A 25,017-nucleotide genomic window follows, 5' to 3' on the forward strand; every position below is an offset into this window, starting at 1 on the left:
AGAGGATAGAAATTATTTCAAGCATCTTTTCTGACCACAATTGCATGAAACTAGAAATCAATGACATAGAAATGAGAAAAAAACAATTACAAAGAGTCTAAACAATATGCTACTAAAAAACCAATGGGTAAACGATGAAATCAAAGAGGAAATTTAAAAATACCTTGAGACTAATGGCAATGAAAACAACCATACAAAAATCTATGGGATGCAGCAAAAGCAGTTCTTAGAGGGAAGTTCATAGCCATACAGGCCTTTTTCAAGAAACAAGAAAAACCTCAAATAAACAAACTAACCTACCACCTAAAAGAATTAGAAAAAGACGAACAAACAAAACGTAAAATCAGAAGGAAGGAAATAATAACAATCAGAGAAGAAATAAATAAATAGAGATTTTTTTAAAATAGAAAAAAATCAGTAAAATCCGGATCTGGTTCTTTGAAAGGGTAAACAAAATCGACAACTTCTGGCCAGGCTCACCAAGAGAAAAGAGACAAGACCCAAATAAACAAAATAAGAATGAAAGAAGAGAAATAACAACTGATACCACAAAAAAACCAAAAGAAAATACTATGAACAATTATATACCAACAAATTAGACAACCTAGAAGAAATGGACAAGTTTCTAGAAACATATGCTCCACCAAAACTGAATAAAGAAAAAAAAATAGTAGTTTGAACAGATCGATAACTAGAAGTGAAATAGAATCTGTTAAAAAAAAAAAAAAAAAAACCCCAAAGCAAACAAACAAAAAATCAAATGCCTACAAACAAAAGTCCAGGACCAGATGGCTTCACAGACCAATCCTACCAAAAATACAAAGAAGAACTTATACCAATCCTTCTCAAACTCTTCCAAAAGATTGAGGAGGAAGGAACACTCCCAAAGACATTCTATGACGCCACCACCACCCTGATACCAAAACCAGACAAAAACACTACCAAAAAAGAAAATTACAGGCCAATATCTTTGATGAATGTAGATGCAAAAATTCTCAACAAAATATTAGTAAACTGAATCCAACAACACATAAAAGAGATCATATACCATGAGCAAGTTAGATTTATCCCAGGGTCACAGGATGGTTCAACATATGCAATTCAATCAGTGTGATACACCACATCAACAAAAGAAAAGACAAAAACCACATGATCATCTCAATAGATTCAGAAAAAGTATTCGATAAAATTCAACATCCATTCATGATAGAAACTCTTACCAAAGTAGGCATAGAGGGAACATATCTCAACATAATAAAAGCTATTTATGACAAACCCACTGCCAACATAATACTCAGTGGTGAAAAGCTGAAAGCCTTCTTGCTAAAATCTGGAAAAAGACAAGATGCCCACACTCACCACTTTTATTCAACATAGTTTTGGAAGTCCTAGCCACAGCAATCAGACAAGAAAAAGAAACAAAAGGAATCCAAATTGGAAAAGAAGAAGTAAAACTGTCACTGTTTGCAGATGATGTGATGCAATACATAGGAAATCCTAAAGACACGACCAGATAAATACTAGAGCTCATCAATGAACTTGTTAAAGTTACTGGATACAAAATTAATATACAGAAGTCTGTGGCATTTGTATAAACTGCCAATTTCTGTTATCAGAAAGAGAAATTAAGGAAAAAATCCCATTTACCATTTCATGAAAAAGAATAAAATAACTAGTAATAAACCTACCTAATGAGGCAAAAGACCTGTACTCCAAAAACTATAAGTCACTTATGAAAGAATTTGAAGATGACCCAAACAGATGGTTTGATATACCATGTTCTTGGATTAGAAGAATCAATATTATTAAGATGACTATAATACCCAAGGCAGTCTACAGATTCAGTGCAATCCCCATCAAATTACCAATGGCATTTTTCACAGAACTAGAGCAAAAAATTTTTTCATTTGTCTGGAAACACAAAAGACCCCAAATCACCAAAACAATCTTGAGAAAGAAGAACAGAGCTGGAGGAATCATGCTTGCTGACTTCAGACTACAGTATAAAGCTACAGTCATCAAAACTGTATGGTACTGGCACAAACAGACACATAGATAATGGAACAGGATAGGAAGCCCAGAAATAAACCCACACACTTATGGTCAATTAATCTATGACAAAGGAGGCAAGAATATACAATGGAGAAAAGACAGTCTCTTCAGTAATGGTGCTGGGAAAACTGGACAGCTTCATGTAAAAACATGAAATTACAACATTCTCTAACACCATACAGAAAAATAAACACAACGTGGATTAAAGACTTACGTTTGTAAGACTGGATACTGTAAAACTGCTAGAGGCAGAACACTCTTTGACATAAATTGCAACAATTTTTTTTTCTGGATCCGTCTCCTAGAGTAATGAAAATAAAAGCAAAAATAAAGAAATGGGACCTAATTAAACCTAAAAGCTTTTGCACAGCAAAGGAAACCATAAACAAAACAAAAAGACAACCCACAGAATGGGAGAAAATATTTGCAAATCATGCTACAAACAAGGGATTAATTTCGAATATATATAAATAGCTCATACAGCTTAATGTCAAAAAAACAAACAACCCAATCAAAAAATGGACAGCAGGGCTAAATATACATTTCTCCAAAGAATACACACTGATGGCCAACAGGCACATGAAAAGATGCTCAATATCGCTTACTATTAGAGAAATGCAAATCAAAACTACCATGAGGTACCACCTCACAGCAGTCAGAATGGCCATCATTAAAAAATATAGAAATAATAAATGCTGCAGAGGATGTGGAGAAAAAGGAACTCTACCACACTGTTGGTGGGAATGTAAATTGGTGCAGCCACTATGGAGAACGGTATGGAAGTTACTTAACAAAAACCTAAAAGTAGAGTTACCCTATGATCCAGCACTCCCACTCCTGGGCATATTCTGGAGAAAACTCTAATTTGAAAGATACAGGCACCCCAGTGTTCATAGCAGCATTATTTACAATAGCCAACACATGGAAGCAACCCAAGTGTCCATAGACAGATGAATGGATTAAGATGTGGTACATATATACAATGGAATATTATTCAGCCCTAAAAAAGAATAAAATAATGCAATTTACAGGAACATGGATGGACTTAGAGATTATCATATTAAGTGAAGTAAATCGGGCAAAGACAAATATATGATATAACATATGTGGAATCTAAAAAAAATGATATCAATGAACAAATTTATAAAACAGAAATATTATCATAGACATAGAAAGCAAACTTATGGTTACCAAACAGGATAGTGAGAGGGGGAGGAGATAAATTAGGAGTTTGCGATTAACAGATACACACTACTATATATAATATAGGTAAACAACAAGGTCCTACTATATAGCACAGGGAGCCATATTCAGTATCTTGTAATAACCTATAATGGAAAAGAATCCGAAAAAAAATATGCATATGTTTAACTGAATTACTTTGCTGTACACCTGAAACTAACACAACATTGTAAGTCAACTGTATACTTCAATAAAAAAAAAAACATTTTGCTAAAGGTGGTTTTACTAAACGAAATGTTGGCTAATGACATAAAATTTATAAAACTACAGAAGGGGGACTGGTAAACTATGTGAAAAAGAATTTTCTTCAAATGCTTTTAGCATGTTGTTTCATAGTTTTTTCATGATTAAATATAACTTTTTCAGTTTAAAGGTGATATGAACTTGTAAAAGAATTCAGAGGTTTTAACTGACCTAGAGAAATAATAAATACAATATGCAGTGATCTCTGAATTTATTTGATCAAGGATTTGTTTGTCCTGTATCTTCTCATATGGAGCCCAGTGGGAGAAATTATGGACAATATTATGTCTACATTACCTTCCACTTCCAATGTTTGTGTCCTATTTCTCTGTTTTGGTCAAAGAGAATTATAAATGTGACTCCAGAGTTGAAAATTGTGAATACAGTTGTCGCTTGGTATCTGCAGGGGATTGGATCCAGGACACCCCCAGTGGATACCAAAATTTATGGATGTTCAAGTCCCATGTGTAAAATGGTGGAATGTTTGAATATAACCTACCCACATCCTTCCATTTCCTTTAAATCTTCTCTGGATTACTTATAATACGTAATACAATGTAAATGTTATGTAAACAGTTGCTAGTGCACTGGAAGTTCAAGTTTTGCTTTTTTGGAACTTTCTGGAATATTTTCTTTCTGAACATTTTTAACCCCTGGTTAGTTGAATCTGTGGATGTGAGACCCTTGGATATGGAGGACCAACTCTACTAGTGATTATTCCTCTCTGTGTCACAGTTTCTTCATTTGTAAAATTGGAATAATAATATTATCCCCTTCATGGGATTACTGGAGACACAAAATCAGTATAAAATTCTTAGTTTAGTGTCTGTTAGGTGATAAATTCTCAATATTTATTAGCTATTTTTGTTTTTATTTCTAAGGTGCTTTCCTTTATTTAATAATGCTCTTTAATAATCAGGGCTCCAAAAACTTTATATTTAAGAAATATTCCTGTAATCCCACCTCTAGTTTAAGTACCTAGTAGATTCAAAAACAAACATTTAATCATATTATGAGAGCTCAGAGTGTAAGAAACCCTAAAGAGGAAATATCCTTGAGATGTAAACTTTTGTAATGTAAATCATGGCTATTAATGTCTTTGTTTTTTCTGCTGAGAGACCTCACTTTCTCAAATTGTATTTCAAGACTCCAAATAATGAAATGCAAGAGTGAAACATCCCAATTACTTCAAGCAAAGGAGCAGTGAGTTATAGTCAGAGCACTAATTATGAAGCACAGCCATTGTGTTTCTCCTTCCTTACAGGCTCCCTTGCTGAGTGGCTAGGAAAAGACTACAGTACACTCTTTGTCTTCTAGGTTTTTGTGTTTCTGTTTACTTAAATGTACAGAGTGGAGAATTTCTCTTCAGTTCCTCCTGGGAACATTGTGAATTGAAAAAACAACATTTGTAAAGCTTTTTTCTCTTTCAGAGTGAATAAAAATTGTACAGGTACCATCATTGTGGAGTTCAAAAACAAAGTAAAATTAAGTGAAACATTTGTCACTTTAGAGGCTAGAATTTGCAATTTATTACCTAAGCTTCTGTTTCCTCATACACCTCCACCAAGCTTGCTTCCATCAGCAGTGTGATAAAAGCACAAAGAGAAGAAAGACCTAGATCAAAATCTGACCTGAGGTGCTTAGTAGCTGGGTGAATTTAGGCAAGTTAATTTTACTTCTGTAAAATGGGCTCGCATTGCCTACCCTGTTATCAAAGCACTCAGAACATAGCAGGCACTCAGGCACTTATCACCAAGGACCAGTCTACATACGTACAAGCCTTAGGAAGGCACATGGTTTCAAACCAGAATGGATTTGAGTGCTTTGGGTGGGGTGTTTATTCTCCAGGGGGCCACACTTCCAATCCAGTAGCGTCACGCATTTGCAAATACGTGCTCCAAGAAGACTTCTGAGTTGGGCCCTCGGCAGTGGATTCTGTCCCTAGAGTTCAAATGGATAAGCTTCCCAAAGGAGTAAACTGAAAACACGGGTTTCTCTTCCCATTCATTTCACAACTATTCCTGTGGGCTGACTGAGCCAAAGTGGAGACCTACAAAGATGTATAAAGCATAGCCCCTGTTGGGGCCCAGGGCAGGCTGCCCTAAAATGTGCCTCAATGGTATATTGATTCTTTTGAATGAAATTTACTTAAGAAATGGCCAGTGCAAAAAAGGACACTGACTCTCCTGTTTGTCTCCCTGAAAACAGGAAATAAATCTCTCATGTGAAAAGTATGCTTCCTGCGTCTGGAAGTAGAGGGACACGCGTCACCAGGGACAGGGAATTTGGGCTGAGAAGCCTGTATAAAGAAAGCTTGCTGCTTCCATTTAGTACCCCAAGCCCACACTCTTGTTTAGATTCTTCGCTAATTAAGCACCCAAAGCCTAAGTTTCTTTATCCTGTCAATTCCTCCCAAGTTTATTGTTTCTTTGTCTAAAAAGTATAAAAGCTGCCTGCTTTTGGTCAGTCTCTGAGCGTCATTTTATGATCTCCTGTGCACACAAAATTAAATTGTTTTTTCTCCTGGTAATCTGTGTCAATTTTATTCTTAGTCCAGCCATAAGCATTTAAGAGAGGTAGAGGGGGAAATTTCCCCCTCCTGACACTCCTATCCAAGGAACTTTTCCATTCGATGATTTTTTTTTAAATAGTTGGAATTAAAATTATGTAGTATATTATGATCAGGGCAAATAAGTGTGACAAAATTGAAAGGCATATAAATGTCAGAATTTAATGCATTAATTTTCTGTTTTACCTTTAACTCTTCTCAGCCTACATCTTTCTCCTAAAGCTTTAAAAATGGAACCTCTAATTTTTCATCTACGCTACTTCAGGTGCCAATTTTCGGTGTAAAATACAGTTTCACACTGTCAAAGACAAATGACCCCCAGGAGCCCTTCTGGACGTGGTAGCTGTCTGTTACCTCAGCCTCTCCCTATTTAGTTGTTGAAGTAATTTCCTCAGAGAATTGTGCGTTTCTCTCTTTCAAAACTATCTTTCTCTTCCCTTTGGTTTGACAGATAAAGAAGAAATTTTAACCATGGAGACTCCACATTTCCCAGCATGACTCCACTTTTCTACTCAGTAAAAGCAATTTCTCACTTTTTTCTAAGTCCCGGTCAATCCTCTCCTTCTCCTGAATTTCTTTGTAGCTGTTGCTCATTCTTCCCTGATCCAAGTTGTTCACATGCAAAAGAGCCAGACTTTCCTCCAACATATATTAAAACAATATTGAAAAACGCATCTCAACAATTCAGCACGTTTTAAATCTAGATGTGAACGTGTCTCCCTACCATACATTTTTTAAATGAAGTAATCAAAAACCAAACAAAAGCCAAGCTTTGATCTCACACCATAAAAATCACAGCAACTTCAAAGTTACAGTTTTGTCCTGACCTTTTGAAATAGAGATATAAATATCATATATTTATAAGATTAATCACTTTTAGAATCATTAGAGAAAAGAAAAATAAACTCTATAGAAACTTTCAGAAGACCCCATAAAAGAAAGAGTGGCGTCAAGGGGTCATGCCCTGGCTGTAGCCTCAGTACCTCCCCCTCCAGGACTCCCCAGGTGTGTGTGGCCATTTACACAACAACCCAAAGAGCTCAACTAAGTGCCTAGGGTGACACCTGGCTTGTAGTAGACATTTAGTGAAAGGTAGTTGCTGCTACTTTGTACACTGGTGTTCCTACCAACAGAACTAAGTCTTCCAACCATCTGTCTGTCTTCGGAGTTGGGATAATGGCTTGCTACTTGATTTCATCCAACCATGTTCCCTCACCTCCCTGGATAAAATCATCACTGTTGGGAATGTCTAGGCATTAAGGCACAGTAGATGTTTTCTGTGAAAAGGAACTTTTGCAATTGTCTTAAGTGTTATATAATTTCTGAGAGTGTAGGGGCCTTTTACTTGGGCAGTCTCTCACTCAACCTGCAATTAAGAGATACTGAAGAAGTAATCTAGCTGTGACTACGTTAACATTTCAAGATAAATCTCTCTTACATTGATAGCAGCATTCCTTTGACATTATTTGCCTGAGAGCAGCAATTATTACGAGTCATGGCGACTTAACAAACACAGCGTGCTTTCAATCAGAAACATGTTGTGAACGTTTACCACGTGCCAGACTCCAGGAGATGCTGAGATTACAAAGACAAATACAGCCTGCAAGACAGAATCCTCTCACACCTTCGAGAAAGTCTCATTTCATAAATGGGCTTAGGAGCTTTCAGAAAAGCAGATTGTATGACTCTGACAGAGTGTGTGAGGCTAATAATACCAACAGCCCTCATCACCAAGACTCCCGTCCACCTTGGGTTGGTGGCTGTAAATATTGTTTCCAAAATCCTTGGGCAATTCTCCATACATAATTTATGACCTTTGCTCCAATAAATTTCTTTATCTGCTTGTGAGTCACTGGATGGCATTTTCTAGCAATCAACAGGCATTCTAGAACCCACCTTGGGAAACACATGTGTAGACCTCTGTTTATACTCCCAGCTGTACCCAACAAGCTGGTAATTGGTACTTCTGATCTTTTTTTTTTTTTTCTGGGCAGAATATCAACTGTAGCTCTTCCACTTCACTGATAATGAAGCATGGAAGAAGACAGGATTTTTACAAATAAATTGAAGGTGTGAGGATCCTTTTAAGTACAAAAGCTTTAGGTAAACACCCTGTCAAAAGTAAAGGGTTAGGAAATATTAACGCTGGGCTTTGATTTATGATGTTAGGATTTTGAAAATAAATATTTACAGACAGCAAATGGATTGTTTCATACCAGAGAGGAGTAAGAGGCTCTGTCCTTTACCTGTAGAACTTACAAACAGTGCTGGGACTTCTGTGTTTCTCTCTCTCTTGTTCATCAAGCCCCAAGTCTTTGTGATTTGGGTTCAGTGTCGTTTGTGCTTTATTATAAATAATGCCCAAAGTATTACTCAAATCCACTTTTCAAAAACATACTTTTTACTTAAGTGTTCAATCTTATATTTTCATTCTTATTAAGACTTGGAAACAACAGTTTTGAAAGGAAAGCATCTCCAGTTAAAAGTGGAGATGGGAAAATATACCTTAGTTTTCAGAAATTCACCATAGACACGAGTCTTTGAAAGTTTGTTTTAAGCTGTTCAGGGAGATACGCCTGGAGGACATATCGGCGTCAGGTTGTGTGTTTGACTTAAAAAGTAATAGAATCTTGCCCGCTTGGATAATAGTCTTTCATGTCAAATTTCCTGTACTGTGTTCTCCCTCTTGGAAAAAGTGTAAAGTTTGGTTGGTATGGTGAAATTAGTTATGATTTTACTCGATTTAAAAATCTTTAAACGTTTACTTTTTACATATGGATTTTTTGTGAAGTTTCTGTTATGAAGAACTGAGTTAGGGTGACAGCGCAGAAGAGCAGCTTTGTGGCAGCTTTTGGGGACTCTGGCTCCTCCAGCTTCATGCCCCTTAATGTTTGGCTCCCAGACCAGAAAAGCAGCATCACAGGAGAAGTGATGGAGAAGGGAACTCCGGTGGGGGTGGTTTACCCACATGGCGCCTGAGCCGTCTTCCCCTTTGTCCCTCTGTCCCTTCCAACTCTCTGTGTTCTGGACCATTTTGTATTTTCCTGATTGGTAACCCTGTTCTCAGCTGTGACCATCTTTTAGTTTGTCCTTTGAAATTTAACTACTTATTATACATACATGTTACATAATAATTATATGATTTTAATTAAATGATCATATGGCAAATATATTAAAATCATTTAATTAAATTATGTACACGTATTTTTTCCAGAAAGTCTATTTTTGTGCTCTAATGTCATGTCTTTAAGATTTATTTTGAATTCTTTTGTGTCTTCACTCTTTTTCCTCAAAGGGAACGTTCTGCTCCCCAGGATCCATTTGGTCTTCTTTTTTCGGGTTACGCGCCCCCTTAAGTGTATTCTGATTTTGTTTTGCTTACTTGCTCGTGTTACGTCCCCTCGACATTCAGGTTGTTTTGGACTCTCCATCCTTGTCAGCAGTGTCTGTCCTTGTGGGTCAGTGGTGAATCAGCTGACCAATCACACTGCCAGTTCTGGGAGAGAGGGACTCTCTACCAGCAGGGGAGGAAAGGGGGCAGTTAAACCCACCATGCATTTCCTGCCCTTAGCTCCCCCTCAGTCGAGGCTATTATGATCCAACGAGCCCTCGTAAGACCAGAGATAGCAAGCGAGCAAATTCGGCCCCGCACTGCATCCCGTGCCCGCTCTGAGAACCACAGGGACTCTGACCTGCCCGAGTCCTGGAGAAATGTATGGAACAGGGTCCTTCAGGCCTCCCAGGACAAACCCTCCCCCAGATCCTCTGCTGTAGCTCCTCCCTGAAGTACCGAGATAATACTGTCTGATACACACTCCTGAGCTGTTTTACAGACCCCCACTAAACAGAAGAAATGAACTACTCGATGACCATGAGCACGTAGCCCCCAGACCTACTGGAGCCTGAGGACTGGTAACGTTAAGCCCTGTGACACTGCCCTGTTACCACCATCAACCAACCAGAGGACTGCACAAACTGATCACACACCCTGGGACTCGCTCCCTCACCTGGCCTTTAAAAAGGCTTCCCTGAAACCCATCGGGGAGTTCAGACTTTTTGAGCATTAGCTTCCCTGGACTCCTTGTCTGGTGCCGTACAAGAAACGCTGCACTTTCCTTCACCACACCCAGGTCAGCAGATTGGCTTTACTGCACGTGGGTCAGTGGACCCAAGTTTTGGTTTCATAAAAGGAAGACAAGGCCTCAAACCACCTCTCATACATCAACTGTGTTAAGCATCAAGATAACAATTCCTTATTAGAGCAATGTGAATCAAAACTACAATGAGGTGTCACCTCTTTCCAGTCAGAGTGGCCATCGTCAAAAAGTCTCGAAATAATAAATGCTGGAGAGGGTGTGGAGAAAAAGAAACCCTTGTAAAAAATCCCATTCTGTTCAGGGGCTCTATTTTTTGCAGTTGGATAGATAGCCACGAATATGACGGCTCTGTCCTTATTCCAATTGTATTGTTTGCCTATTGACTATCTTTATGATCTCTTTGCCATCCAAAGCATTTAAGGTTTATGTAGTCAATGAAATCTATCTGTGCCAGTTATTAAACATTTTGTTTTTAAGCTCCAAAGTCATTCCAAATGCCAGAGCTGAGACTTTGTAAATTACTTTTCTCCTTGCAGCTAGCTTCATGTAGGGTCTGTGACCCAGGCTCGTAGGCCCCCTGAGCTCCTAGGCTTTATAACCCCAACCTTTTCTCTCTGTTCTCCCAGCCTTGGAGTAGCGGGGTGTGTGTGTGTGTGTGTGTGTGTGTGTGTGTGTGTGTTCGTGCTGCTTCTGCAGTTACTATCTCTGGGTAATCTCAGCGTCTTCTTCTTGCCACTAAGCTCTCCAACAACGTGTACCAAATTTTTATACTAAATTCCCTCTGCTGAAACAATTAGTGCATTTCTTGCTTTCCTAAATTATACACAATTTCATAAAACTTATTCACAATTTCATTATCTTGACTTATACACAATTTCATAAAAACTTCTAGACCTTGATTTTAAAATATATTCCCTAAACACTAGTTTGTACATATCTTATATGTTATGTTGATAATTAATTTTCTGTACATTGAAATCTTTAATATATTTGAAATTTAGTTTTGGGTTCTTGTATAAGAGAAAGATTAAATTTTAATTTTATTCCAAATGAATACTCAGCATAGCAGCAGCTTATTAACTAATTCATTGTTTTCCCACTAAGTTATAATCTAAAATTATCATGTTAATTATCATATACACTAAGATATATTTCTAGAACCCAATCAATTTTAGATTACCGCTACTCATTCCATATTGCAATATTATAGTAGATTTATAGCTTGATATATTTAAAAATTTCCTGTTTCTATTTCTAGACACTTGTGTCTAGAAATCTTAAAAATTTATTGATCTTTTTAATGTTTATCTAGTATTCAGCTTTTAAAATTAAATTCTTATTAATTCTAGAATATTTTTTCTAGAATCTCTTTAGTTGATGGGCTTATGATATATAAAGCTTAATTTGTATGAAAATAACACATGTTAGCATTGTTAAAACAAACATTTTTTGAAATTTATCTAATATTAATTAATTTGGATTTATAAACTTTGTTATTGGTAATTTTCTAGTATGTCTAGAAAATAATTTTCTACTATGTCTTTTTTATTCATTTACTTCAAACTTTCTCTATCCTTTATAATCTGCATGTGGCTAGATTTTTAGCTTATTTCTTAATATTGTCTGACAATATGTCTCTTTTAATTAAAATTTCAGTTCATTTAAATATACCCAATTATTTATAATATGGATTTTTCCTGCATATTTTATAGAGATTTTTATTTAACCTGATTTTTTGTTGTTATTTCTTTCTTCTTCATCCCTCCCTTCACTCTTTCTCTCCTTTCTTTCTTTCTTTTGACTTAAGCTCTATTGCATTGGGAATTATAATCTCTGTTTCAATGATTTTAGTTCATATTCTGGGAATTTAAAGTCTAAATATAGTCAATATCCTTATGCTTCCCTTCAACCAGGGATTGGTAAACTTTTTTTTTTATAAGGAATCAGACAGTAAATATTTTAACCTTCGGGATTTTCTGCAAATACAACTCTGTCATTGTAGCATAAAACAGCCATAGACAATACATAAAGAAATAGATGTAGCAGTGTTCCAAGAAAACTTTGTAAAAATTGATGCTGAGTTGTCACCAAGGGTCCAGAGTGGGGGGATGGGGCTCCTCTAATGCCAAGGGCTCAGAGGGTGGAATATTAAGCCATAGACTGTTGTGAGTTGAACTTTGTCCCACAAAAAGGTATGATGAAGTCCTAACTCCTGGTATCTGTGAATATGGCTTTATTTGGAAATAGTCTTTGCAGATGTAATCAAGTTAAGATGAAGTCATACTGGACTTCATCCTGGGGCTGGTGCCAGACTGCAGTCAGGCAGAGCTGGTTCCTGAATGTATACATATAACCAAATCACTTTGCTGTACACCTGAAACTAACACAAGCGTCTAATGACTGTTGTCCCTGTAAGCAGGCCAAGAAGACACAAGCAGGCCCACAGAGGGAAGATGACCACATGAAGACAGAGGCAGAAATTGGACTGATGCAGCTACAAACCAAGGAACACCGAGAATTGCTGGCAATCGTCAGAATCTAAGAAAAGACAAGAAAGAATACTTCCCTAGAAATTTCAGAGGAAATGGGGCCCTGCTAACTCCTTGATTTTGGATTTCTAGCCTCCAAAATGGAGAGAACACATTTCTATTTTCCAAAATAAAAGAAAATAGGAGGCAAATGAGTTTTCAGCCAAAGGACGTAGTCTGTCAACCTCTGTCATAAACATCAAGTACCTTAGAATGCTTCAGCTCTAGTTGCCCCATCTGTTTGTAGGTTACATTCAAATGGTGACAGGCAATCTAGCTATATCCTTTTTAAAAAATTCTACAAAGTAGAAATTTTTTATTGTTTTTTATTATTATTATTTACTATTTACTGTTTTATATTAATATGTATTTACTGTTTTATATTAATATGTATTTAGATTTATCCATATGTTTATCATTTTTCTTTACCCACTTTTTTTCTGTCTCTGATCTCTTTGTAAAAAAAAATTTTTTTAAATTGAAGTATAGATGATTTACAATGTTGTGTTAGTTTCAGGTGTACAGCAAAGCGATTTGGTTATATGTATACATTTAGGAACCAGCTCTGCCTGACTGCAGTCTGGCATTAACCCCAGGATCTAGCTGCACATGCCAGTGGTGGGCAACAGCCCCAGAGTCTTCAGGACCATGACTCTGCCCTCTAGTGAACCAGCAGTAGCCATAGGGATCCCCTAGGGTTCCACAACCAGCTACCTTGTGACCAGGCCCCACTAAACAGCAGCATCTGCACAAGGCAGGGCCTGGCAACCAACTGGGCTAGGGACAAACCAAGCTGACAAGACTGCCCACGTAGCCCGCCACAATAGAAGGACACATGTAGCCCTCTTAGGGGGAGCCCCTAGAGCCCTAGAGCCTCGGGTGATGAGAGGGGAGTTCACTGCCAGGACAACAGGATGCCTCCTACAGACAGTCACTTCTCCAAAAGTCAGGAACACAACTAACCTACCACATACATACAAGTACCAAAAAAAAAACCCCCCAAAACCAAAAAAAACCCAACCCTTCAAAACTTAGACTAAATGAGGCAGCAGAGGAATATGTTACAGAAAAAGGAACCAGATAAAACCTGAGAAACAAACTAAGTGATGTGGAGATACTCCAGCCATCTAACTGCGAAAGAGTTCGGGGCAATTTTTGTAAAGATGTTCAAAGGTGGAGGATGGATGCACAGAGCAAGAAGTTAGATGTTTTAAATAAAGAGTTAGAAAATATAAAGAACAAACAAATAGAAATGAAGAATGTAATAACCAAAGAGAAAAATACACTAGAAGGAATCAATAGTAGACAAATTGAGGCAGAAGAACAGATCAGTGAGCTGGAAGACAGAGTAGTGGAAATCACTCCTGCTAAACAGAAAAAATAAATAAATAAAAAGAAATGAGGACAGTTTAAGAGACCTCTGGGACAACATCTATGGCACTAATATTTGCATTATAGGGGTCCCAAAAGGAGAAAAGAAAGAGAAAGGGCCTGAGAAAATATTTGCAGGGTTAATAGCTGAAAACTCCCAAAGCCTGGGAAAGAAAACCATCACACAAGTCCAGGAAAGGCAGAGTCCCATACAGGATTAGCTCAAAGAAGAACACACCAGGATACATTGTAATCAAAATGACAAAATTTAAATACAAGAGAATACTAAAAGCAGCTAGTGAAGAGCAAAAAATAATGTACAAAGGAACTCCCATAAGGCTGGCTATTTTCTGGAACTACCATAAGGTTATCAACTATTTTTTCAGCAGAAACTCTGTAGGCCAGAAGGGAGTGGCATGATATATTTAAAGTGCTGAAAGAGAAAAAACTACAACCAAGAATACTCTACCCAGCAAGACTCTTGTTCAGATTTAATGGAGAAATCAAAAGCTTTAGAGACAAACAAAAGCTAAAAGAATTCAGCACCACCAACCAGCTTTACACCAAGTGCTAAAGGAATATCTCTGGACAAAAAAGAAAAGGCCACAACTAGAAATTTAAAAATTATGAAATGGAAAAGCTCACCAGTAAAGGCAAACACACAATAAAGGTAGGAAATCATCCATACACAAAACTAGTAGAGAGGATAAAAGATGAAAGTAGTAAAATCATCTGTATCTACAATAAGCAATTAAGGGATACACAAAACAATAAGATGTAAAATATGATATCATGAGGGGAAGAGAGTACAAATGCAGGATATCTAAAATGCATTTAAAATTAAGAGATCAGGGTAATTCCCTGGCAGTCCAGTGCTTAGGACCCTGTGCTTTCATTGCTGAGGGCCCAGGTTCAATCCCTGGTCAGGAAAATAAGATCCCACATGCCACGTGGCACAGCCATAAAGAAATAAATAAATAAATAAAATTAAGAATTAATAGATCAGCCTCTTAAAATAATTATGTATATGTATAGACTGCTATACAAAAAACTCATAGTCAACTGAAACCAAAAATCTATATTAGGTATATACACAAAAAGAAAAAGGAATCCAAACATAACACTACAGATAGTCACAGAGAAGAGAACAAAAGAAGAAAAGGAAAAAAAAGACCTACAAAAACGAATCCAAAACAATTAACAAAATGGCAATAAGAACAGACATGTGGATAATTACCTTAAACGTAAATGGACTAAATTCTCCAAGCAAAAGACACAGACCAGTTAAATGGATTAAAAAACAAGACCTGTATACATGCTGCCTACAAGAGACCCACTTCAGATCTAGAGACACATACAGACTGATGTGAGAGGATGGAAAAAGATATTCCATGCAAATGGAAATCAAAAGAAAACCAGAGTAGCAATACTCATATCAGAAAAAATAGACTTTAAAATAAAGACTGTTACAAAAGACAAAGAAGGAAGCTACATATTGATCATGGGATCAATCCAAGAAGATACAACAATTGTAAATATATATGCACCCAACATAGGAGCACCTCAATACATAAGGCAAATGCTAACATCCATAAAAGGAGAAATCAACAGTAACACAATTATAGTGGGGGACTTTAACACCCCACTTACGTCAATGGACAGATCATCCATTCAGAAAATAAATAAGGAAACACAGGTCTTAAGTGACACATTAGACCAAATGGACTTAATTAATATATAGAGAGAGCATTCCATCTGAAAACAGCAGAATACACATTCTTTTCAAGTGCACATGGAACATTCTCCAGGATAGATCATATGCTGGGCTACAAAATGAGCCTCAGTAAATTCAAGAAAACTGAAATCATATCAAGCATCTTTTCTGACCGTAACACTATGAGACTAAAAATCAAGTATAAGAAAAAACTGCAAAAAACACAAACATGTGGAGGCTAAACAGTATGCTACTAAGCAACCAATGGATCTCTGAAATAATCAAAGAGGAAATGAAAAAATACCTAGCAATAAATGAAAATGGAAACAGGACAATCCAAAACCTATGGGATGCAGCATAAGCAGTTCTAAGAAGGAATTTTATAGCCATACAATTTTACCTCAGGAAACAAGAAAAATCTCAAACAACCTAGCCTTACACCTAAAGCAACTAGAGAAAGAAGAATAAATGAAACCCAAAGTTAATAGAAGGAAAGAAATCATAAAGATCAGAGCAGAAATAAATGAAACAGAGACAAAGAAAAGATCAATGAAACTAAAAGGAACTTGTTTTTTTTTAAAGATAAAAGAAGAAAATAAAAAGAATGAAATAATGCAATTTGTAACAACATGGATGGACCTAGAGATTATCAGACTAAGTGAAGTAAGGAAGAGAAAAACAAATACCATATGACATTGCTTATATGTGGAATCTAAAATACGACACAAATGAACTTATTTACAAAACAGAAAGAGACTCACAGACATAGAAAATAACTCACAGACATAGAAAATAAGTTACCAAAGGGGAAAGGATGGGGGTGTAAATTAGAAGTTTGGGTTAGCAGATACAAACTACTATATATAAAATAAACAGCAAGGACCTACAGTATAGCACAGAGAACTATCTTCAATATCTTGTAATAACCTATAATGGAAAAGAATCTGAAAAAGCATATATATATGTGTGTATATATATAATATATATGTGTATATATATATCAAATATATATATATCTGAATCACTTTGCTGTACACCTGCAACATTGTAAATCAAATATACTTGAATAAAAATTTTTTAAAAAGATGTTCTATTTTCCCACCCATTTGTTCTATCTCTCCCTGCTCCCAACTCTTATTATATGAGGCCTTTACAACATCTTAACTTTCCTCCTCTCTTGTCTGTCTACCTCACTGCCAACTACATGAGACATCTAGAAAATTTTTACTTTCCTGTGTCCTTTCCACTGTATGAATTCTTAGGTTTTGCTGAACTAATTTAGTATTTTAGTTCTACATCATAATTAAAATTTCCATTGAATTTCCTTTTCAGAAATGACTTTGTTTTAACATGACATATTTAAAAGAATTTTTAGGCTTCCCTGGTGGCACAGTGGTTAAAAACCTGCCTGCCAACACAAGGGACACGGGTTCGAGCCCTGGTCTGGGAAGATCCTACATGCCACGGAGTAACTAAGCCCGTGCACCACAACTACTGAGTCTGTGCCCTAGAGCCTGCAAGCCACAACTACTGAGCCCCTGTGCTACAATTACTGAAGCCCATGTGCCTAGAGCCCGTGCTCCACAACAAGGGAAGCCACTGCAATGAGAAGCCCGCACACCGCAATGAAGAGTAGCCTCTGCTCGCCGCAACTAGAGAAAGCCCACGTGCAGCCACAAAGACCCAACACAGCCAAAAATAATAAATTTTTAAAAAAGTGCTGTTCAAATTTTAATAAATAAATAAATAAAAATAAAAACATTTTTTCAGAAGGTCTAAGAGATAAAGCCATTCAGACTTATCCATGTTCTCCGTTATTTCTTTCTCCCTCACGGACACCCATTTTGAGGGCTCTGTTTTTCTGCATTTTTTAGTTTGAATAAAGCCCTTTCTAGAGTATTTCTCTCAGTTGGGGTATGTGATATGCTCTCTAAATTTTTGCATATATATAAGTATCTTTCTGGCTTGCTGGTGAATAATTTTTGGCTGGGTATAGGATTCTTGGATTGCAATACTTTTCTCCCATTAGTCTCCCATAGTTTATCTGGGAAAAATAAGTCTCAGTTTATCATTAGATTTTCATCAGCAACATTGGTGACAGGAAAGGTGTGGACTCTCAGAGTCTAGATTTATTCCACTGCGTTCTTCTACTACCAGTGTTATATATATGAGAAGTCCAATATTAACATGAGTCTTCTTTTATCTAAATAACTTGCTATTTTATTTAAAGGTTTGATTTTTTCCCCTTTGTCCTAAGAGCTTGAAAATTATACCAGAGAATGCCTAGATGTCTCTTTTCCCACTAATCCTGCCTGAACTCATGAAGTCATTTAAAGCTCCAGGTTCAAGATTTCTTCACTTTAGGTAATTCTTTTCCCAGTACATGTTTAAGCAAATGTTTATGCGCCATGTGTTGTTTTTTCTCTTACTGGAAATGACTGTGATTTTCATGTTACGTATCCTGGTTCTATCATCCAACTCTTATTTTTTCCTTCATTCTACTTGGGGTAATCTGGACAATGCCTCTCCTCAAAGATGTCCACCTCTTAATCCCTGGAACCTGTGGATATGTTACCTCGCAGATATAATGAAGGATCTCAACATCAGGAGATTGTCCTGGATGTTCCTGGTGGGCCAAGGTAACCACAAGAGTCCTTTTATAGGGCTTTTCCTTTTTACATGGAAGCAGGATGTCAGAGCGGAGAGAGGGTGCTCGGCCACTGACTTTGAAGAGAGAGCAAGGGACCACAAGCCAAGGAGTGCACGTGACTCTAGAATCTGGAAAAGGAAGGAAACCCACCCCCCAGAGCCTCCTGAAGAAAAGCAGTGCCAAAGACCTAGTGTAGGCTTGTGATGTCTGGAACCACAAGGTAATGAATCCGTTGTTTTAAGCCACTGGGTAAGTGGTAATTTGTTAGAGCAGCAATAGGAAATCAATACACCATCTTCTTATATTTTAAACTGTGGCTTGAGATATTTCTTGCATTGATTGTCCATGCCTGTAATTCAAGTATCACAACTATTAGCCTCTCTTTCAGTTCTCCTACGAAAATATTTAGTTGAAAAACATGTGGTTTTTCGGTAACTCCAGAAACTATTCCTTGCACTCTCAAGTATCCTTACGTGTGCCTATTATTGTTTTATTCATTTTGTCATGTGCCTCCTTTGCTGTTGAGCATTCTGTCCTGACTGATATATTTCTCCTTCTAGTTGCTGGGCCCTGTGTGATGTTATTTTTCTTTGCCAGCTCTCTGGGAATTCCTCCGGTGGGGGGGCATACATCTGTCTCCACCTGGTCCAACTGTGCAGAAGCAGACAGGCTGCCAGTCTCTTAACCAAGACACCTGGAGGAAGCCTCCCTGCTTTCTGGTCTCTTTCTTCCCTCCCAGGCTCCAGGCCAAGGAGCGCCCGACCATTATTCCAGCTTCTTCTTGGTATCCTCAGGGACAGGAAGTCTCCACAGGCCCACTCCTTTCCACCTGAGATTCCTAACAGCCTGGCTGTGATCCTCAGCCTGGGCTTCCCGGTGCTGGTCTCCCGGTGCTGACCCAGTCCCAGGGGCTTAACCTCACCTTATGTCTTTCACGGAGCCCACGGCCTTACTTGGATTTGGTTTCCTGTCAGCACCAACAGCGATTTGGCTCAAATGGGGCAGAATGATTGAAATTGATGCTGGAAAAGAAGGTCGTTATCTTCCTGGAATCCCAGGGTCCTGGATATTTTTTAATCCTTTGGAATATTCTTCATATGCCCCGTTTTTCCATTAAATTTAACATATATCAGCACTAATTTTAAGTTTTTCAATGGTGTCATCTCTATTCAAAAATTTATCTTCGTATCTAGTGTTCTGGAGTATGTCTTCACCTGACTCCTCTAAAAAGGTTAATATATTTGCATATCTGGGAATGTCATTTTGGTGACTTTCCACACAAGCAACACCTTGATTCATTCTTTTTGACTCTTTATAAGCGAGATTTCTTCAGATGTAACTCTTTTGTCCTGGCCTGGGTTCATCCAGAGGGGAAAAATATTTCTCTGAATTTTTATTTTCTATCCCTTTAGTATAACACTTTTCAAACTGCATGTTTGCAAAATTACTATTATTTTTTTTACAGTTTTTTTTCTTTTTCTTTTGGCTGCACTGTGTGGCATGTGGGATCTTAGTTCCCCAACCAGGGATCGAACCTGTGCCCCCTGCAGTGGAAGCACGGATTCTTAACTGCTGGACTGCCAGGGAAGTCCCTGCAAAATTATTTTTACATGTAGCCAATTATTTTTTAAAACCTGAGGCACGGTGATGCCTATTTCTAAGCTTAATTACTATTTTACTTATGTTTGGAACCTCTTCTTAATTTACATGTTTTAAATACCAGTGTCCACATGCATTCATCCTGTGTTCTTCTTTGGAAAATGCTGTCATTTGTAGGTTAGATCTATTATCCCTGATTTTCATCTTTTTGCAGATGTTTTAATATTAACATTTATACCTTTGGTGACCAGGATATAGTTGTCACTTTCATTGTCTACCTTGCTGATTCAGCATTTTGTCATGAGGTCTGCTTTGCTATGATTTTAGGTAAAATTAACAAGTATGAACTACCTACCATGTGCTAGGAATAGATGCAGTGACATTATTTTATTGCAGACATTTAGCATGCTGTGATATGTAACTCCAGGGGCACCGTTTACATTATATTCCCCAGGGTTGTAAATGGAATGTTTCTGACTAGCCTAGGATGTACCATTAACCTCATTTTACATATGAAGAAACTTTTGCTCAGAGAGGATGAGTGATTTTCTCATGATCACATAGTGTATAAATAACCGAAGCAGTTTTAATCCCAGATCCTCAGACTCCAAATCTCACACTCTCTCCACTCCATCACATAGCAGCTTCCCATAATAACGAGCTCTTGTCTGCTTCCAACAGTGATTTTATTTGGTCTATTGCAGATTTCATTTTGTTTTGTATTTTATTCTGGACTGTCCTTCTTTAATAGATGTCCTGTCCTTTTTTATCTCTTTGAGAATAGATTTTATCTCTTTTTTAAAATCTTCTTGCAGCAAATCTAATTTGGGGTTATGTTTATCTCGGAGCTCTCATAGTTTTGTTCCATTTTAGTGCTACAAAATTTTTCAGTGATCCCAGATTAGTTTTCTTCTGTTTACTCACCCTATCTTGAATTTAACCTGTGGGGCTTTGTGTTTCTGCTGAAAATGATCTATGTGTGAACTATTTCATAAACAAACAAACAGAAACCTCATGAAATAGAGTCTGGAGACCAGCAGGGGGCGCTCTCACACCCTGTGAAGATGGCAGAGCCCAAAAGGAAGGAGAAAGACTCCTCTTCTTTCCTGGCAAGGACTCAGCCAGTGAAAAGCCGTAGACTCTTTGTTTATTCCAGCCCTCCCACCTTCCTTTCCCTCTATAAAGGTCTTCTTTTTCCCTTGCCATGAGGGGACTTGCAAGTGGCTCACCATGGGTGCAGACCCTGAATTGCAATTCTTGCTGATTCCAAATAAACCCATCTTTGCTGGAGAAATATCTGTCAGTTTATTTGTTTTATATATATATACATATACATATGAATTGAGGTGTAGCTATCTATAGTTTTTGCTTGTTTGCTTGCTTATTTGCCTTTGAGAAATACACACCAGCATAACATGGCAAATCTGTGAGCTTATATTAACAGTCCAATGTGTTTGAAAGGGATATCTCCTCCATGAAGAAACAATACTGTATTCTTTCTGTTGCCTATCCCTCAAATTGCCCAACTTCTCGTAAGGTACGGCCAGTTTCCCACATCACAATTAACATCCTGTGATTTCCAACAAGTTCTTTCTATTTTTATTGTTATTACTTTAATTCTACATTCTAAAACTCCTCTTCAAAATACGGGGATTAACTTATTTTGGAAACCAGATTCTCTCAGTAGATGTTCTCAAGTTACCATGAATAGAAACTGCTCAGAACCTGCAAAATATCCACTTACCTGACATCTCTTCAAAGCAGATATGGGTTTATTTTATTAGATTTCCTGCTTGTCTGATAACACTTGAGGAATATTCCATTTTTTCATTAAAACTATGCTGTTTTGAAGTGTTTAGCTTGGAGCTAAAAAGAAACTAAATTAATCAGGGTTGCATGTTCCTGTCCAGTGACTTATGTGAAATGAGATTAATGACCTGGTCTTCGTTCTTGCTATGTAAATAAACTCCACATGTGAAAATTCACTTTGGCTGAATATATAAAGAAAAGAAAATATTTATCTACTGTTCCCAATCATGGTTGGTTTATAACATAGCTTAAGCCCCAGTGTCTGCTGTCAAACCATTCTGATAAAAATAGTTCCGAATAGTTCAAAATGACATCTTTGCTGTTTGCATTTATAATCTCTTAGGTATACTTCAACGATGAATAAAGGGATCAAACCTTCAGAGTGAGCAATTTTCAACAAAGTAATTCAAAGGTTATCAAGCCATCTTCAGTTATGTTTGTACTTATAAACAACATTCCAAAAATTCATTTAAATAAGTTTTTAACCAAGATCTAATTTTAGTATTTAGATTCCTCTCTCCTTCCTTCCAGAAAGATTATATAAGCAGTGAAATACAGGTTCATCAAATCTACTAAGCTCCACTACCTGCTAAGAACAAAAAGCAGATCACCTAGTTGGGCAGGCATGACAGGCATGTGATGTGATGAAGAGCAAGGGAAAAACAGCGAGAAAGGTCTGAAGAGCTGAGTAATGAAAAGTGACAAACCTCTGAATGGGAAGGAAGTGATTGATAGCCTATTCATTAATAACAATGTCTAGAGAGGCTCTCCTGCCTCAACCCCAGGGGAGTTTGCCTTGCGAGTCACTGCATTAGGCCCAAGCAAATGGCCCCATTGAAACTGATGTGCACAATATCACAGACATCAAGTGTCAACAAGTTATTAAGAAACCTCTGGCACTTAAGTACACTGAAGAGGGCAACTTAGATGGGACGGCAAGACTACACAAAACTGAGGAATCCTTAAACGCGGAAGAAGGTCTGTTAGAGGAAGTTTGACCGTATAATTTATAAGGAGCTAAAAATTACCTTCCTCACAGGAGTGGGTTTTCCTATACAAAATTCCAGTATGTGCATCTTCCTTAAATTATGCCCTTTCTTTAACAGTATTGGCCGTTGTTCATCACACTTTGGGGATGAATTGAAAAAGAGGAATGAAAATTTGTGAATAGGAAATGGAAGTGAAGCAAAGGGCAGAGAGGAAAAAAGATTTCTCGAAGAAAGTCTTGGCAAAAGAAAGGAAACTGGAGGTCCTATTAGGACCGCGTTGAGATTTAACAGCACTGGTAGGTCATCATACTGGAGACAGCTAAGATACATACCTATGTGGTTTGGAGAAGACCCTTGAGAAATAACTCTCAAAATATCCCAAACATCTAAAAAGTTACCCCAATCATCTGTGGCTTGTCCATTGCCCAGAGGTACCATACATGTGACCACTAGAACAAGCCCTCTCCACCCCCTAAAGATGTCAGTAAATGAATAAAAATCAGTGCCTGTGGGCTTCCCTGGTGGCGCAGTGGTTGAGAGTCCGCCTGCCGATGCAGGGGACGCGGGTTCGTGCCCCGGTCCGGGAAGATCCCACATGCCGCGGAGCGGCTGGGCCCGTGAGCCATGGCCGCTGAGCCTGCGCGTCCGGAGCCTGTGCTCCGCAACGGGAGAGGCCACGACAGGGAGAGGCCGGCGGCCCGCCGAAAAAAAAAAAAAAAAAAAAAAATCAGTGCCTGTAACAGAAATCTCACAGGCCCTTTTAGCCCTTGACCACTTGCTTTTGCTTTCAAATCACTGTTTCCAGTTTCTGAGCTCATTAAGATTGGGTCAACCATTTCCAGTTTTTGCAACATCTTTATTTCTCTTGACCAGAGTTATAGCCTGAAATCTCCCCTCTTCCTGGTCAGTTGGAAGTCACTGCGTTTCCGCATCTCTGCGTCTTGGTACTGAGTCTGGGGACAGGAGAAGTGAATTCACCGCTGAGACATCTCATCAGAAAGGCGCAGATTTGGATATAGCACTAGACACAGAAAACATCTCTCCCAGGATGCATCTTCTTTCAAATTTGGATTCCAACTTTTCTTAGATCCAAAATTTTTTTAAAAAGATGAGAAACATATGAGTTGTAGGGTTTTCTCTGCCTCCCAAATGCCCAAAGCCCTATATTAAACTCTCAGGACCATAGAGTGATACTCTTGGGGGAAACCATTGCTCTTGTCCTCCAAATCTGCATCATCAGTCTGGTCTATAAGAAGCTAGAAACAATATCTTTGCTGCCTTTGAAAAAACACTGATTCTTCCTGCCCTTGGATCACTCCTCTTAGCTGGGTTCGTCCGAGGGGGGTTTCTTCCACTAACCTCCTGTGTAAAATTGATGGCAGGACTTCACTGGTGGCACAGCAGTTAAGAATCCACCTGCCAATGCAGGGGACATGGGCTCAATCCCTGATCTGGGAAGATCTCACATGCCACAGAGCAACTAAGCCCGGGCACCACAACTACTGAGCCTGCGCTCTAGAGGCTGTGAGCGACAATTACTGAGCCCGCGTGCCACAGTTACGGAGCCTGCGTGCCACAACTTCTGAGCCCACATGTCACAACTACTGAAGCCCGCGCGCCTAGACCCTGTGCTCTTCAACAAGAGAAGCCACCGCAATGAGAAGCCTGCACACCACAACTAGAGAAAGCCTGCGCGCAGCAACAAAGACCCAACGCAGCCAGAAAGAAACAAAACAAAACAAAAACCTGGTGGCGGGAGAACCTCAGGCTTTTCTTATAGACTCGATAGTTACTATAGAATTAGAAAACCCTGGGTGAGTTTGCTCTGCTCCACTTCTCCCACTTCATTCCTTACCATCGCTTTCTTTCCTTTCCTTGAAAGCGTCATTCCTCCCTGGTCTTTGTACTTGCAAACCCTTTTGCTTGAAATGCTCCCTCTCCAGTTCTTCTCACATCTAGGTCCCTCCCATCAGGTAGGATTCAAAGAGGCTCTCTAACCAGCCTATTGAAAGTAGCATCCCTTCACCCAGCAGGTGTTCTCTCTACCACTATACTGATTTATTGTCTTCAGAGCAGTTATCACAGTTATTAGGTGGGCTTGATTATTTTTTGTTTCTTCCCGCTAAACTGTAAGCTTCATGAGAGTAGGGCCCC

Source organism: Aethalodelphis obliquidens, unplaced genomic scaffold, assembly GCF_003676395.1.
Source record: "Aethalodelphis obliquidens isolate GAN/ISIS:26980383/991018 unplaced genomic scaffold, ASM367639v1 scaffold3, whole genome shotgun sequence".
NCBI lineage: Eukaryota > Metazoa > Chordata > Mammalia > Artiodactyla > Delphinidae > Aethalodelphis > Aethalodelphis obliquidens.